The following is a 15421-nucleotide window of genomic DNA, read 5'->3' as shown; positions in this document are numbered from 1 at the left end:
GAAGCTTACAACAAGTTCTCACCACAAAGTTTAATTTTCAGCTTAAATGCCTCCCAGCTCTTCAGAGTGAAACACAGCTAGATTGCACATCAAATTGCACATCCCCTCACAGCATGAGCAAGGGCAGACAAGGTTACAGAAAACTCAGTTACACAGCTTCCAGGTGAACCTGGGGCTGGTCCAAAACCCAGTGCCTTGTCCTTGCAACGTTTGCATGGAACCACTGGGGAAATACCTGCACTGCCGTTAGCTCTCTTGTACATCAGAAAGGCTGGGGATGCAATCACTTTGGAAACCCAGTGCAAACTTCAGGTAGATTTATGTAAATATCTACTCCAATTATTAGTGAATTATTAGTGAACAGGTGGCACTCTGTAGCCACTAAGTTGGGGCTGTGACTAACGAGAGAGCTCTTTTGAAATGGGCTGTCATATCACGTCTTACTGATTTCTGGAAAGAACCATTCTGAAATTAATGAAGAGTCTGGCCAAGACTATAACAAGAAGTATTTTTTTGGAATTTCACAGACCTTTTAAGCTCAAAGGCTGCAAGTATGAAATACGGTAGGAATGAAGAAATTGTGAAAGTGTTGGATCACTGTATGACCGGTGCTCAGGAGCAGCACACAGCTAAACTGTGCAAACCATGCCATTCATTAGCTTTATCATTTTGCAACCTCTCCCTTCATAAAATGCAAGCTTATGTCAGTTAAATCAATCCAGCTTGTACTACTATAGAATACACTTCTATAAAAGCCAGTTTAACTACCATTTTGTCCTCAGACATATTTTGTGGCCCTCAGGAAACAAGCAGGTCCCTGCAGTCAGTAAGAATAACTCTGGTCCCTGTCTCCATGGACTGCCTCAGGTACACAAGGAGTAAGATGCAGAATGTGGGATTTACCAGTTTGGAAGAAACAGGGTTTTCTGCTTTTTGTATACTACATATACTGCAGGCATTATCCCTATTTTAATTAGTTTTCTGCTATTTGATTTTTTTCTGGGTGTTTCTACTACCTTAAGATACAGAAGCCTGCAGAGGTACCGAAAGAGGCCACAGTAAACAAAGGTTTCTTGTATCACTGAACGTAATTTTCTGAGCACAGAGACAATCTTTTAGCTCTCTAGAGATTCTGAACAGGGTGAGCCTGCTCCAACACTTTTTTTCTGCCACCCATGCTGGCCCAACAAATAGCAGGGAGCTGCCAGCTACCAACCAAGCCCAAGACCCTCTCCTCTTTGCAGGCTCAGCCATTCATTGAGACAGTTCGCTAAATGAAGATAAAAACGTTTAAGTATAAAGCAAAGTCCCTAAAGCACACAGATGAAGTTAGGTGTGAGCTGAACAGCTTTGGTGAATCAGAACTTTCTATAGGATGTGCATTTAGGTACATGATAAGACACACCAATGAAGAGAACAGAGACACAGCCTCAAGTAATAAGGCTAACATCCAAAGCTCAGTGAAACTTCTAAGAGTTTTTCCACTAGTTTGCAGACTAACTAGTACTGTTGGACTGGATCCTAGCATAAAATAGTTATAACAATTTAATTAAAGCTGAAGACTATTTGTTCATTTTGCAAAAGCTTGCTAATAGGCAGCACAGAAATGTCAATAACAAATGCTCGTGAATTCTTTCCCACGTTGATATGCACTAATAACACCCGTTAATTTCAATAAGTAATCATTTCAGACCAAAAAGTAGTTACACTTCTAGTTTCAGATTGGGCAATTTGAGATTTTCTTCACTAGGTGTCAGAATAATTTGTTTCATATAAAAGCCTGAGAGTGGAGATAGACTTGTTCACTACCTGAATGATGCCTTTTAATTTTTTTAGATTTCTAAACCAACCTCCTTTTTGAAAAGACATTTACAACTGACTATTAATTTGCATACTCAAAAAAGCTTTTAATGAAAGCAATTTAATACCTTCTTCTCCGGTGCCCTAGCTGAGTACCTAATTCAGTGTTTTGAATAAATTGAACGTTGGGGTGACCTATAAGTACAGAGAATACATTTTCTTTTTTTACTCAACTACCATTAAACTGAGTTTCCTACCAATGAATTTAAATTAAAATGACAACAGCCATATTTAGATTTTATCCACATGTAAATGTGTTGAATTAAATGAATATTGCATTTTATCGGATGTGAGAATGTGTTAGTATAGTTAAAATGTCTACGAACAAAGACAAATAGTGAAGACTGAGTATTTATTCTTTACTTGAGTGGTCTTGTTTATAATTCTAAAGTCATTTTACAGACAAATTATCAACATAGTTTCAACTAAAGTAATTTGACTGGAAAAGTAGGATTTCCTCTGTCAGTTACAAGACCCCAGAGATATTTCAGGAATAGTTAAGCAGGTGTTTTTGTGTTTTGTTTTTTTTTTTATACTACCCTGTTTTTCCCCAATGCTTTAAATAAAAAAGGCGCTGTTTTTACATGTGACATAAGGTAGAAAAAATGTAGGAACATGAAAACATACCTAACATTAATGCAAGTCCTTTTTTAAGAAAGGAAATCAATCTCCCTAAAATGCCTGAATTGATGGAGCAGGGAAAGTTAAAATCAAAGCGTCACACTAATACAATGGAAAGCAAACTTCATTACTTGCACTTGACTTACATCAGCATTACTGAGACTACAATCTCATTTTCCATATGAAAGTGTAGGTGAAAGGCCGATTCCCAAGTTGTGTTGTATTTTTTCATTTTCACAAAGACTACTAAAGTACTTACACAGGAAAAAAAATGCTTTCCAGAAGGCTGGACAAATGACTATTCATTATTTACAAGCTAGAACCATTGTGCCAAGATTTTAGTGGTGAAGGGAAAGATACTTCAGATACTGTTACTTACAAAACCAGGCCCATCTCTGGGATTTGAGTGAGACACTGCTAATAAGTATGCATGCAGATATTCAAAACATGCTCAAATAAGTCCTTTGGTTTCCTCCTAGAAGAGACCTGGATATACCTGTAAACTGTTATCCTTGCCTTTTTCTCGCTGAAGAATAAAAAGAAAGAATTCTCACAGATGTCAACAAGGTGGGATACCAAATTGCCCTACGTCCTTTTTTTTGTTTTTTTTTCTATAGTTCTAAATAATGCTACAGGTATAGTTAGAGAACTACAGACCACTTTCCCTTAATAACAGATTAAATTTTGGATTTGTGTATTCTGATATGGATGTCTATATTACCTTTAAATGAAAAATAAAGTGAGCCCATTGACCCCCATCCTCTGCTTCACACCAGTTTTTTATTGGAAAGGGTGTGTTCACATAGTACCCATACAGTTATTTATTTTGGAATTGGCTCATAAGCTTAAAGCTGAAATGCTTTCTGTGCAGATGAATTCTAGAACAATTAATATTTATTTTTGGCAGTATGGTCAGTTTTAGCTGCAGTTTTCGTAGATGAATAAGAAGGTCACACTCCCTGGGAGATACTCTCTTAGCATCCTCCATCAACTCTCTGAACTGATTTAACTTGATTCATGTTTTTCAGCCTTTCTGTAAAACCTTAACATCCAGAGACCTACATATACCAAAAACGTAAGGACAAACATCACAGGAAACAAAGTAGCTTCAACTTGATGTATGAGCACATCGCATCTACTTCTGAGACTTGCTAATACATTAAGGTTACAACAATGACTCGGCATAAAAAGTACTAGTAGTTCTCTTTGAAGTTATAAAAGTTCCTTAAAACTGGGGCATCTTTCTCTATGGCATTTGTACACCAATTTACAAAACACTGTACAAAAATAGTACTGCTTTAAACCTAATGAGTGAAACACAGACAGTTCTTCCCAACAAAGGAAAAACACGAAAGCAACACAGTGCACAATTTAACACTCATATTAAAGACTGAATGTTAGGATGGAAATGCACAAGCCAGCTAGAGAAGAACAAGCCACATATGCTCATTTAATTCAATTTACATTAGAATATCAGTTTTCTACTGTTACAAGTGAAGCTATATCAAATAGTTAGCATATTGTTTCTCAGGAATTGTTACAGGACTGTTCTTTTCTGTATTTTCTGCTGCTCTAAAGACAGTGAAGCATCCAGCTCAAGGATTAAGAAGTACACAAGGACTAGCCCCAGCCTGGCTGCACAAGGCTATTTTTTTCAATCAGCTCTCTAAAATGGCACATTCACCTGAGATATATTTGGAGTATTTATGGGGAGTTGTTGTGCCAGGCAGATCCAAGGAAAGAAACATAAGAAAAACAGGCAGGGTGCAAAGTATGAGAGGTCCTAGGTCCTCCTTCCCCCACAGTTAACGTATGACACAGGTGAGCGGCACGACAGTGGCGAGGAAAAGTCCTTCACTTATTCTCTTCTCTGAGATGAGAGCATGAAATATTCTGTTCTCAGACAGTGGAGTACAGGGCTTTGCAGGACAAAGTCTCCCAGCCCCATGCCAAAGCGAACCCAAGGAGCACAAAAATCAGCATGTACTGACTGCTGGCTATGATAAATCACATTGCCTGAAGCCTCATGTTACTTTAGAATATCTTCTACTGCTTTTTACTGCTGTCTTTCAGGGGTCATTTAGCTTATGCATAAGCAAACCATTCACTCTGCTTCACCTGTCATCTGCCATTGCCCATACTATTTTACGGCACACTCCAGTCGAACTTGTTTTCTGGTAGGTGGCCATAAATTGTCTTGTGATGATTTGTAACGGCTATCACAAAAGGGTAAAAGCAAATAGAAGCAAAGATGACACCTTAAGTCACCTATAATATATTGATGACACTATCCAAGTATTTTATAAAGCTGAGCAGTCTGGTAGAGCTTAGTCAATTCCCTTTAACTTGCTTTCCCTCTGCCTCTGTTCTCTCCAGTGTACACGTATAGAATCATATCTGCCCATAGCTGATGCATACATGGCCCTGAGTAGGGAACACAACACTTGCTACATAACCTTTGCAAAATACAGCAGAGCCCTTTCCTCATTTGGGGCCCTCCAGCATCATAGCTGAAAAATGAGAGAAGCAACGTACCCTAGCCAAGCACAGTGTCTCTTCCCAGAACTATCTCCTCAAGCACCACAGATTGCAGGATTTAAAGCAATTATGTAGGTGTCATTCGATAGCAGGCTAAGCCTTTGCACATGCAGCTAAGCTGGCTGTCAGCTTTCTTACAGAACCAGCTAGACCCGGACCCAAGGGCTGGTAACAGTGCTGGTATTTCAACCCAGTGCAGCCTCAGGCATAAAGACTATATGGACCAAATAGGCCATGACACATAACAAAATGTTCCGAAACTGCAGGGGCACCTGCAGCAGGTAGGACGACAGCATCTGTTGGCTTGCCTAGAGCAACAGACCCTGTTAGAGCTAGTCTGCGTCAGAAACAAAACATAGTTTTGGGCTCTAAACTCACAGTCACTGATAGAGCAATTTTATCATCTGTATCAGATCAAATCAGTAAAGCACTAACAAGCAGGGTTCAATTCATCCTAACTCTCTCCAACAGCAGAGAAGAGGAATATTAAACTAGATTATAATAATCTGATTGGGTTCAACCATTCCTATATCTTGCTTACTTTGAGGAAAAATTTTAAGAACATGAAGAATGGTGACTGGCATATGTAAACGCAAATGATCACAACAGCCTTCAGTTTTGAACTGAGAGCAATGATTTGTCACAAGGGTGTTTGACAGCAAGAAATTTAATTTTATCACTAGAAAATTCAAGCTGCAATAACACTAAATATTAAAGAGACATCTTTAGCCTTTTAAATGTCATAGGGGTGTGTAGTGGCAAGAGATTATGAAATATAGCCCTGCAGGTGGTTAAAAGATTCTGGAAACAATGTTTGCTTCTCGTTGAAACCCACTTAAAGCAGAAATCAAATCAAACAAACCACCTCTGATAACATAAAGCTAAAGAACTGTGCGACAAAGTTTATATACATAACCTTCTTTTGTCCTTAGCAAGCATGGTGCATTTACAATGTAAACCCTCAGTTAATCATGTGGAACATTTCAAAGAATAAGACCAATGTCCTCTGCAAACACGTGAACATTGGGTAGTCCTGAGGGCACAGACTTTAGCAGTAGGTAAGTGGCAGCAGCAAACCAGGTCCCAGTAGCTGGGCCCATGGTCATTGTTGACAGTCCGCTGAATAGGATGACATTTTTTGTGAAGTGTGCAAGTGAGTCAACTACTTAGGCATTGTTCTGAATTAATTTATAGTATGAATCCACTGGCAATGAGTCCATCTACTGCTCTGTTTGTATATCTCTACCACGTATGTACCTCTGCTGCTGCCTTTGAGCAGGCAGAAATCTGCTGAAGGTAGCTTACCTTTGCAAAATACTGGAGCTCAGGCTCCACTCCCCCTCCCTACTATTGTTTATTTGCAGCCTGCCAAATACAGTCCACATTTGCCTGAGATTCATTTGGCAGCAGTGCTGGAATCTTCTTTTATTTCTTCCTGGGCCATGAAAAAGAAGTGTTTTCATGCAATGTAGTGTTCCATTTAGACTGACACCTGTGAGTACTTTTAAGAGCAGAGAAGGTAGTAAAAGTTGTTTAATAAAAAACCCTAAAAATGCTAGAGGATGCACCCCTCCACCTGGCACTCCCTTGTTATTTATAACTGCCTCATTTTTATAACTACATATTTATAACTACTCATTTCAGGACCAGGATCTGTATTTACATCTGTCCTGTAAAGAAGTGCTCTAACTTATGCTCTCTTTTCAGAACTATTTTACTTTATATAGCAAATGTCTGCAAGTATCATCTGTAGAGCATTAAGATGACTTTTTAGCCAAAGAATTCAGGCACTTGCCTGTGGGCAAGTCACCCAGATTTCAGTCCCTGCCCAAATGAACATAATTACCCATACAAAATTTTGACATACAAAAATTTAGTCTCTGTTCTTGGAGAATTTCAAGATCTGACTGGATAAAGCCCCAGATAGTTCTGACCTCAGAGCTGACTGTGTTTTGGGCAGGAGTTTGGACTAGAGACCTTGTGAGGTCCCTTTCACCCTGAATTATTCTGACTATCAAACTTTGCAAGTTCAGCAAAAGACTTAACTTTAAAGATAAGATTTACTGGTTATTAGGGCATCCATCCTGGGAAACTGATAACACAAGTTCTTTAAGCAGGAGGAGTCCAATACAGCTTAGCAAAACATATAAGCTCTAGGCTATGGGGCCATGACATGGATGAACACTTTTCTTCCTACAGCATTTCTGTGACTATCACCCTGGTCATCTCACCCTGATATTTTGCAAAGTAGAGTTAAAAGCTTGTAAAACATTTCAGGACAAATGAAAATCACAATTTTCAACAATGTTGTTATTTTTTAAAACCCTCTGTCCAGTTCTATCTCACTGAAGCTTCATCTGTCCAGTCACTTCTACTGAGGGTGTTGAAGGGCCACTTCCCTCCATCAGGGGGATGTTCAGATACAATTTTCTGTTTATTCCATACTCAGAGTTGGAAACAGTACGAGGCAGGAAGGGCCGCTCGTTTCCTTGAATCCCTGGAGCTCTCCATACTTGAGGGCCATATCATAGTCCTCATTCCTTTAGTAGGGGAAGTCTCTAGTTGAACACGAAATTTATTTAAATATACTAGGTGCTTATTTCTGATCTCTGCAGAAAAGAAATCCTGTATTTCCCAGAGTAGGGTGTTTCTGCTCATACTATTTTAGAAGAGTTTATTTAAGGAAAACAGCAAGAGCGTGGGGAAGACATTTAATATACTACTGCTTTTTCCAATTAAATATTTTGAATATCCTTCACTTAAATGCCTTTTTTCAGTTACATAGCCATGTGGGATGGTGAAAGCAGCAGCCATTCTTAGAGCTAGTACTTTCTAAAATGTATGAAAAGAATAAAAGATAAGAAAAAAATAATTTTTCAATAGGTGAAATTATTTTACAGATAAACCATGTCTCCTTACTGAGCTTTTCCTGCTTGTACTTTACATTGGACGCAAGAAACAGGGGTCTTGGGAATGAACTACTCATCATTAACAAGAACTTAAATGGGAGTTTGAAGGGCTTATCTGCAATGAATTATTCAAGAGCTTCATGAATTAACTGCTGAACTTTTCAGGCTTTTTTACCACATTGTTCCACATTGGACCTCCTAGTCGGGTAAAACAAGTAAAATATCACTAGCAAAAAGAGTTAGCTATTATGGTAAAATTGTTTTTGGTGAGAATATGAAGGACTAGCGTTCTGAAAGCATGGTGTTAGGCCAGAAAAATAAGGGGTAAAGAAGCAAAACTCCCAAGAATAGTATTATTACTATATGCAAATGCACTAAAGCAATGGGTGAAAAGAGATGCTGTTGCACTGGAAGTGAGAGAAAAATCTTAATGCATTATGCTGAGAGGTTTCTTCCCAGCTAAAAACCCCTTCAACTTGCTCTCAAAAGCATGTTTGAAGCAGTCATCAGACACAGCCAAATGGGAAGAAACTGGTGATATTTTTTTTTTCAGGAAACAATTAGACTGTAAAAATCATAAAGGCATTGGAATATGTTTATGAGCTTTAATGAGTCATAAATTGAAATCTAGCAACAATTCACTCTAGTGAGGGCAATATTATACCTGAATAGTCACTGTTGTTTTCCCACCTACTTTTCCTGTGAAAGGTCATTACTGACAAATGTCAGTTAGATAACAGCTACTGTAATTTTTACAGGCTGCATTCCATGTGAGGATGGGCCCTTCTAACATGCTGCCAGCCGGAGAATGCAGCAGTTTGAAAATGCCTGTATTACCTTCCCTTGCTGGTAACAGGCTTCCCCCTGTAACATTGAAGTTGTGTTCCTCCACTAATGCCTGGCCACTGCCTCTAGGATAAAGAAGTTATTTTTCATTCTGCTTGGCCCATTCAGTGTTTGGTCTGAGGCTGGAGAGTATTTCTTTCAATATATATATTCTCACTTTAAGTAAACATTATGGGGATTTTTCCTAGATCTGCTGTGTAAATCTACTACGCCACAGTCCCTATGTACTTAAGACCTCTGTGTGAACTTAAAATGAAAACTCAGACCCAAGTAGAAGGCAATGATAATGCAATCCCAGAAGGTGCTCTCCTTACGCACAATACTTTTTTTCCTTACGTATATACTCAAAGAAAAATGACATTGTAATAAAAGAGCAAAAGGAAAACTCAGAGTAGGCAGATTTTCTTCATTTACTGGTGTAACAGGGCTTCACGTCTCTTATCAACATGCTGGCCATCATTTAAATGCTTTCATTCGATATTTTCTCCACGTTAATAGGGAAGGGATTTAGAGTACTTACATACAGCAATCATGCACTGAAGCAATGCCCTGATAATAGAAAATGAGTTTTTTCTTAAAGTATAACAAAACTGGGAAATTTGTAGGTTATGGATCCTTTAAATAATTTTACAGGCAAGCTATTGATGACACAGAATGCATGTTGCACAAATACTACTGTTTGCAGTGCAAGCCTCTCAGACATCACGAGTGTTTGAACAAACTGTGTAGAATATATTAAACTCCTGTTTGCCATCAAAGCATTTTATTAGCAGTGATTTACAGTCTTAACTTTTCCCTCCATTAAATGCAATGTACTCCATTCCTTAAGCCTCAGTTGCCAGCAAGGCAAGTAATTCAGCTACTTTCTCAAGAGACAGTAAGTCAGAAAGGAAGGGAGAGATGTTTCAGGTAGAGACAAATGTGCCAAATATTGTGTCCAAAAATGTTCACAGATGGATATTTCATATGGGAAAGAACATGCTCCTGCAAACAGATGATGCAAGATGAATTCTGTGCTAAGCATTAAGAAACACACTTGTTCTTGTTATCCTTGTCTGTGTGACATCATCAGCTTTCCAGGGGTGGGGCACTATGCCACTGACACTGCAATACAGGCTTTGTACTGTATTTCAAAAGGCTAGGTTTTACTTCTTATGGTTTTACTTTTTGAAAAATATGCATTTAATTAATAATTGAGTTTGCTAAATCTCAGTGGAGCTGTGTACACTCAGAGCTTCTAAAAAAATCAGGTAGGGTGCTTAACAATATTTACTGAACTGTTAAAAAACTTCGCATGAGTGGTCAGGGAGAGGGGATTATTTTTTTTTAATGACATTGATTCACTTTCTTGAAGTCTGGAATTAAATGGCTTTGAAATTAAATAGTCCGACTGCTTTGATTTTTAACATATGGACTAAAATGGCTTTCATTACATAGTTGATTGCTGTATAATAGTCAAGTAACAATGGAGAAGAAAGATGATTCATTTAAACAAAATAGATTGAAAAAGTTACCTTTTAGCACAGCTTTGATCCATATACTGCAATATGAGAAAATGTAATTCAGAGACATACCCAGCATCACTATAATTAATGCTTGTTTAATTTTTGAGCAATGGTCCTGTTTAAGTGAACCAGTCTATACTATTCAAGTAATTTATATGTAGCATGCAATGCTAGCACCAAAATGATGTTACTATATGTATACATAAAGGAGGACACAGTATATTTAGGTAACAAAATTATGTTTCTTACTCAATACACAAATCAAGTGACTGTACATGGCTTATAGCAGATGCACATCTCCTGCTAATATCCATAAAAGCCTCATTTGTTTGATGAAAGAGTAATTCTAATAGACACAGCTAAAATATAAATAGCAAAAAGCTGAGTGCCATGTTTGTATCACATACCTTCAAATACAGCCTGCCTGTTATGACTTATCTGTTATATAACATAAAAGGGATTCACTTTCTATATTAATGGCTAAGAGTCTTTCTTCCCTAAATTGATAATGTGACACTTGAGATCTGATTTAATATTTTAGAGCTAGTGCATGCACATACACTCAGGAAGCCAAAGGAAATGAATTATGAGTATATCTCACAGATGAGAGCAAAGTACAGTAAAGACCACATTAAGGCTTTTAGTGTTTTTTCCCTCCTCACCCCTGGTAGAATTAGAGTGAAAGTGCAAGTTCCATTTATCTAGAGTAAACATAATAAATGGCGAAATAACCCAGTGCCAAGACAAAGTTTCAGAGCTAAATGAATACAGTGATCCAAAGGTTATATTCTTTTGGAAGGCATGGAGACATCTCTGTAGATGGGAAAACATCTCTGTAGAAAAGACATAGAATGGAAGTCCTAACTTCACAAAAGGTTTACTATGAGAGCAGATGTGATTTTCCTTTAGAAATGTCCTATTTAGAGCAGCAAGAACAGGCTGTTGAATGTCCCCTCAGAGCCGAGCTTGTTAACTTGTTGTAAACAGAATTGGCTTCAGTGACTCCATAGTCACAGAAGAGCAGATTCTCATGACCTGCAGAATTCCCTAAACTGTAAATTTTCTGTGGAAAGTGAGAATACTAAAATTTACAGGGTTAAAAGGAATAGCATTTTTAAAGACACCTGAGCAGCAGTACCATTTCACATAGTAATGGGTTTGCGGAACATTGCACAGGTTTAGATGCAAACGAGCCAGTCCAAGTAATGGGGGAAAAAGTTTCAATAGCAGCAGAACTGAAGTAGTCTAAGAGATAAAGCTGGCAGTATGATTTCTATTTTCATGCTGTTAAGAGAAACTGAAAACTTTTGGTACTCGATCATACTTCTGCAGGTCAGGTCTGAACTACTGTCACTTGAAATTAACGGCGGGAGCTTTATCTGCCTCAAAGCCTCAGTGCTCAGGTAGGCTGGTCCTTTTGCATTAAAAGGAATTTGCATGCTGGAATTGTGGTGGGTTTGATTTAATTGAATTAACAAGAAATCTTAAAAGAGAAGCAGTATCAGAAAGGCTCTAAACTAGCAGCACTATACTAAAATGAGAAGAAACAATTTGAAATACAAATCCCTTTACAATTATTGCTCAGACTACCCTTTAAAAATCTACAGGAAACTGAAAATCTAAGTATCTAGTAAGGCTTTTAAGAATCTTGGAAGACAGCACTAGGCCTAGAAAGATAGTTTTCCTTTCAACAATACATCATTTCTACATTAGGATTGAAATCAAGATATTTTAGCAGCAGCTGCCTAATAATCCACCCTAGTGTTTGGATATGTGAACTTGCTTTAAATTTTTTAGGAGTGTCACATCCTAACAGCGTGTCTATGGGTTTTGTTTTGCATATTTGTCTTGGGTTTTTTTGTTTTTTGAAGGGGGGGTTGTTTGTTTTATGTTTGGGGTTTGTTGTTTGTTTTTTTAACAGTTTCTCTGTAGACACCTAAACTGAAGTTCCTTATCCCTCCCTCACTTCAGAGGGGACCAGTAAAATAAGCATAGGTACCATATTATACCTCTTTCTAACAAGTGGGGAGATTTAAAGCTGTTCTTGATTTTTAGACATGTTAACTAAACAAGAGCACAGGGGTGATTAGAGAAGTTGGAAGAGACAAATCTTCTCTTTGAGGTAATTTAGCAACGTCATGTAGCTGAGGCTGCCATTCCAGCTTCATTAAGGTCATTTTAAAGCAAGGGGAAGGAAAAAGGAGTTTCACACATACTAACACCTGCCCCCTCTAATTTCTAACTCAATGTTAAAGTCAATAGTATGGTACACAGACTTCAACCCCAACTTGGAGCATGTGGAGCCCATGCAGACCATCACCCCTGGCTGCTTCCCTCACGTACAGGAAGGAGCAGGACCTGTCAGTGCTGGCAACCTGGGAAACTCCTCGTGTGAGCAGCAAAAGGGACAAGGATTCAATGCAATTTGAACTAAGTGCTCTGTGTCTAAATCTGGTATTTGTTTTTATTACTGTTATTTGATCTCTGATAAAAGTCAGCAATACATTAGAAATGACACTATCAGCACCATCATATCACTTCTGTTTGTTTTACAAGTGATTGCAATATGGGACAACATCAAGAAAGAATGAGCTCTAATTAAATTTCAGTTGAAAGAATTAAGAATTCTGTGTCATGATATCTGGGAAAGGAGAAACTGGTAAACATATGACTGGAGACTTCCAAGCAGAAAGGGAAGCAAGACTAGGAAGGGAGGGTCTTTCCATTATAAAGGTCATAAGCTTCAGACAGCTTCATCTGCAGTCACTGTGCTTTCACACAGTCTCTAAAAGCCAAAGAGAAATACAAAGAAATGGTTTTCTTAAAAAGGGAAGAGTTTCTCCATGCAGTCCCATTCAGTTACTTTGATGTTGCACGTGTTTTGAATGGAAACCAGGCACACAAGGCCAGCTATAGATATTTGTTAAAAATAATTTAAGAAAAATGTAGTGATTCACTTCATTATTTGATCTTGTCTTCAGCTTTGTTGAAGACAATCTTCTGCTTTATCAGAATAAACTTTTAATATAGCCATCTTGCCCAAGTTAAAAACAAGTATGGGTGAGGTTAATAAAAAACGTAGTTGTCAGAATTGCTCTGGATTTAGTGGATTTATCACTGGAACACCCTATCTTCTGCCCCAATGAGAGCATCAAAATGCCAATAAAGCTGAGATTAATCACCATGAGATCTGATACAGCCATGAGCCAATTGCTATGGAGAAATCTTTTCTGACAAACTGCAGCTGTGCAACTTTCTTTCTAGTAAGGGGTAATAGCATTTGGACTTCTGAAAAATTACTTGCCTGGACCATATTTTATGAAGACTCACTTACAATCTTACAACACAAGAGAAAAGATCTAAAACATGCTGTAAAAACACATCCATTTCAAGTCACTCCTCAGCGCTTTGCTAGTATAAATCAGCCCCAGTACATAGGAATGAGGTCCATTAAACGTCAAGTACAGCAAAGACTGCTTATCTCTTAAGTGGTGAGATCATAACTATTCAATCATACTTTTCCACTGGACACATTTAATCATAATAGCACCAATTAATGTCAACTTCAAAGTTTTTATTACTTAGTGTACCTCTTAACAGGTACAACCAACACTTGTGTGCTGCAAATAGCAAAGCACTTCTGTATAATGGTTCTTACGGCATTTCTTCAAGTAACTCTTACCAAGCTCTCCCGAGGCTTGGATTTTATGCTGAATGAATACACTTGTAAGCGGTCAGATAGCATCTAGTATCAACTTTCAGATTACAAAATAATTTGGAATTTAGATGAGCTCAAGTTACCTGAAAGTCCTTAGCTGTTTATAGCTAGTATGTTCCTTTCCTTGCTGAACAAACTTAGAAAATATTTTTTCTTATAATGGTTATGGGATCATTAGGAGAACAGTAGCTTTTTTGCTTAGAGATAACCAAAATGGTTTGGATGGTTACTTCCAAGGAAAGTAGAGCTCAGGACAATGATGTAGGATTTGTAGACTGGCATGGAAAGAACAGGGTTGATCAGATTGTAATGCCCACTTAGTCAGAAAGCTACTGACCATGAAATCATATGTACATAGCATTTGAAGTTGGTGTGTGAGCTCTGCAATAATATACTGGATTAAATTGTGAGGTTTTATTCCCATCACTCCATCATATAACATGTTAAGAGAGGAGCTGTATTGTCACTGTATGTCATGAATTCATATTTCACTTAGAATCATCTTACTGCACTGTTTGCAACTCACAGCAAAGTTAAGATTGAAGTATAACATTGCATATCAGCTAAAGAAATAGGTTATTCTTGAAACGTACAGAAAGCTACCCTACAAACAAAGCTGATTCCCAACCAGCAATTTTTTGAGCCCCACTGTGGAGGATGTAAGTGAAGTCAATAGTATTATGCTGTCCTGACTAATTTAACCCAAGATAATGAAGTGGCTTGTATCAAGAACATAAAAAATAATTTATCATAGACTAGAATTACTGCAGCTAAGCATTTTTGTTCCTTTAAAAACATGTTAAATTTATCTGCAGCTCTACAATTAATACCTAGGCTTTAAAGGATCTCTGAATGTTAGTATATCTTCAAAGCACTTTACAGATCAATCCTTTTCAGCATCACTCTAAGAGTGGAAAGAATTACCTTTATTTAATGGAGAAACAAGCTGTAGCACAAAGACACCGTGACTCATCTGCCAGTTAAATGCCTAGATACCATGGGGATGATACAAGAGCAGAGAACAGAGTGTCCAGAGCAGATCACATCATCTGCAGCTAGTTTCCAGTACATTAATCTCATCTCCTTTCTATATTTAATCTTTCATCTATTTATTCTGTTAACCAGTTTCCATGCCTATGCTACACTGCCACTCAGTCACTTCCCATAAATGTGCATCTTTCATCTGTTTCCCTCCCTTATATATGACACTTAGTTCCCCTGTTATCTGTTATTTGTCTTATGCTGGTGGTACATGAAAGCTACAAACATTTTCAGCTCCCCATATCCCTCCAAGCTTCCTTTCTCAGTGGATCCAGGCATCCAGGCTCCTTTTCATTTCCAGCATTCCTTAGGAATTCACAGTGGAAGAGGGCTAAACACTTAAAAATGGGGTCTGCAGTTTCTTTGCTCTTGGAGGATGTCTA

Source organism: Falco cherrug, chromosome 5, assembly GCF_023634085.1.
Source record: "Falco cherrug isolate bFalChe1 chromosome 5, bFalChe1.pri, whole genome shotgun sequence".
Lineage (NCBI taxonomy): Eukaryota > Metazoa > Chordata > Aves > Falconiformes > Falconidae > Falco > Falco cherrug.
Note: the sequence above shows the minus strand (reverse complement) of the source record.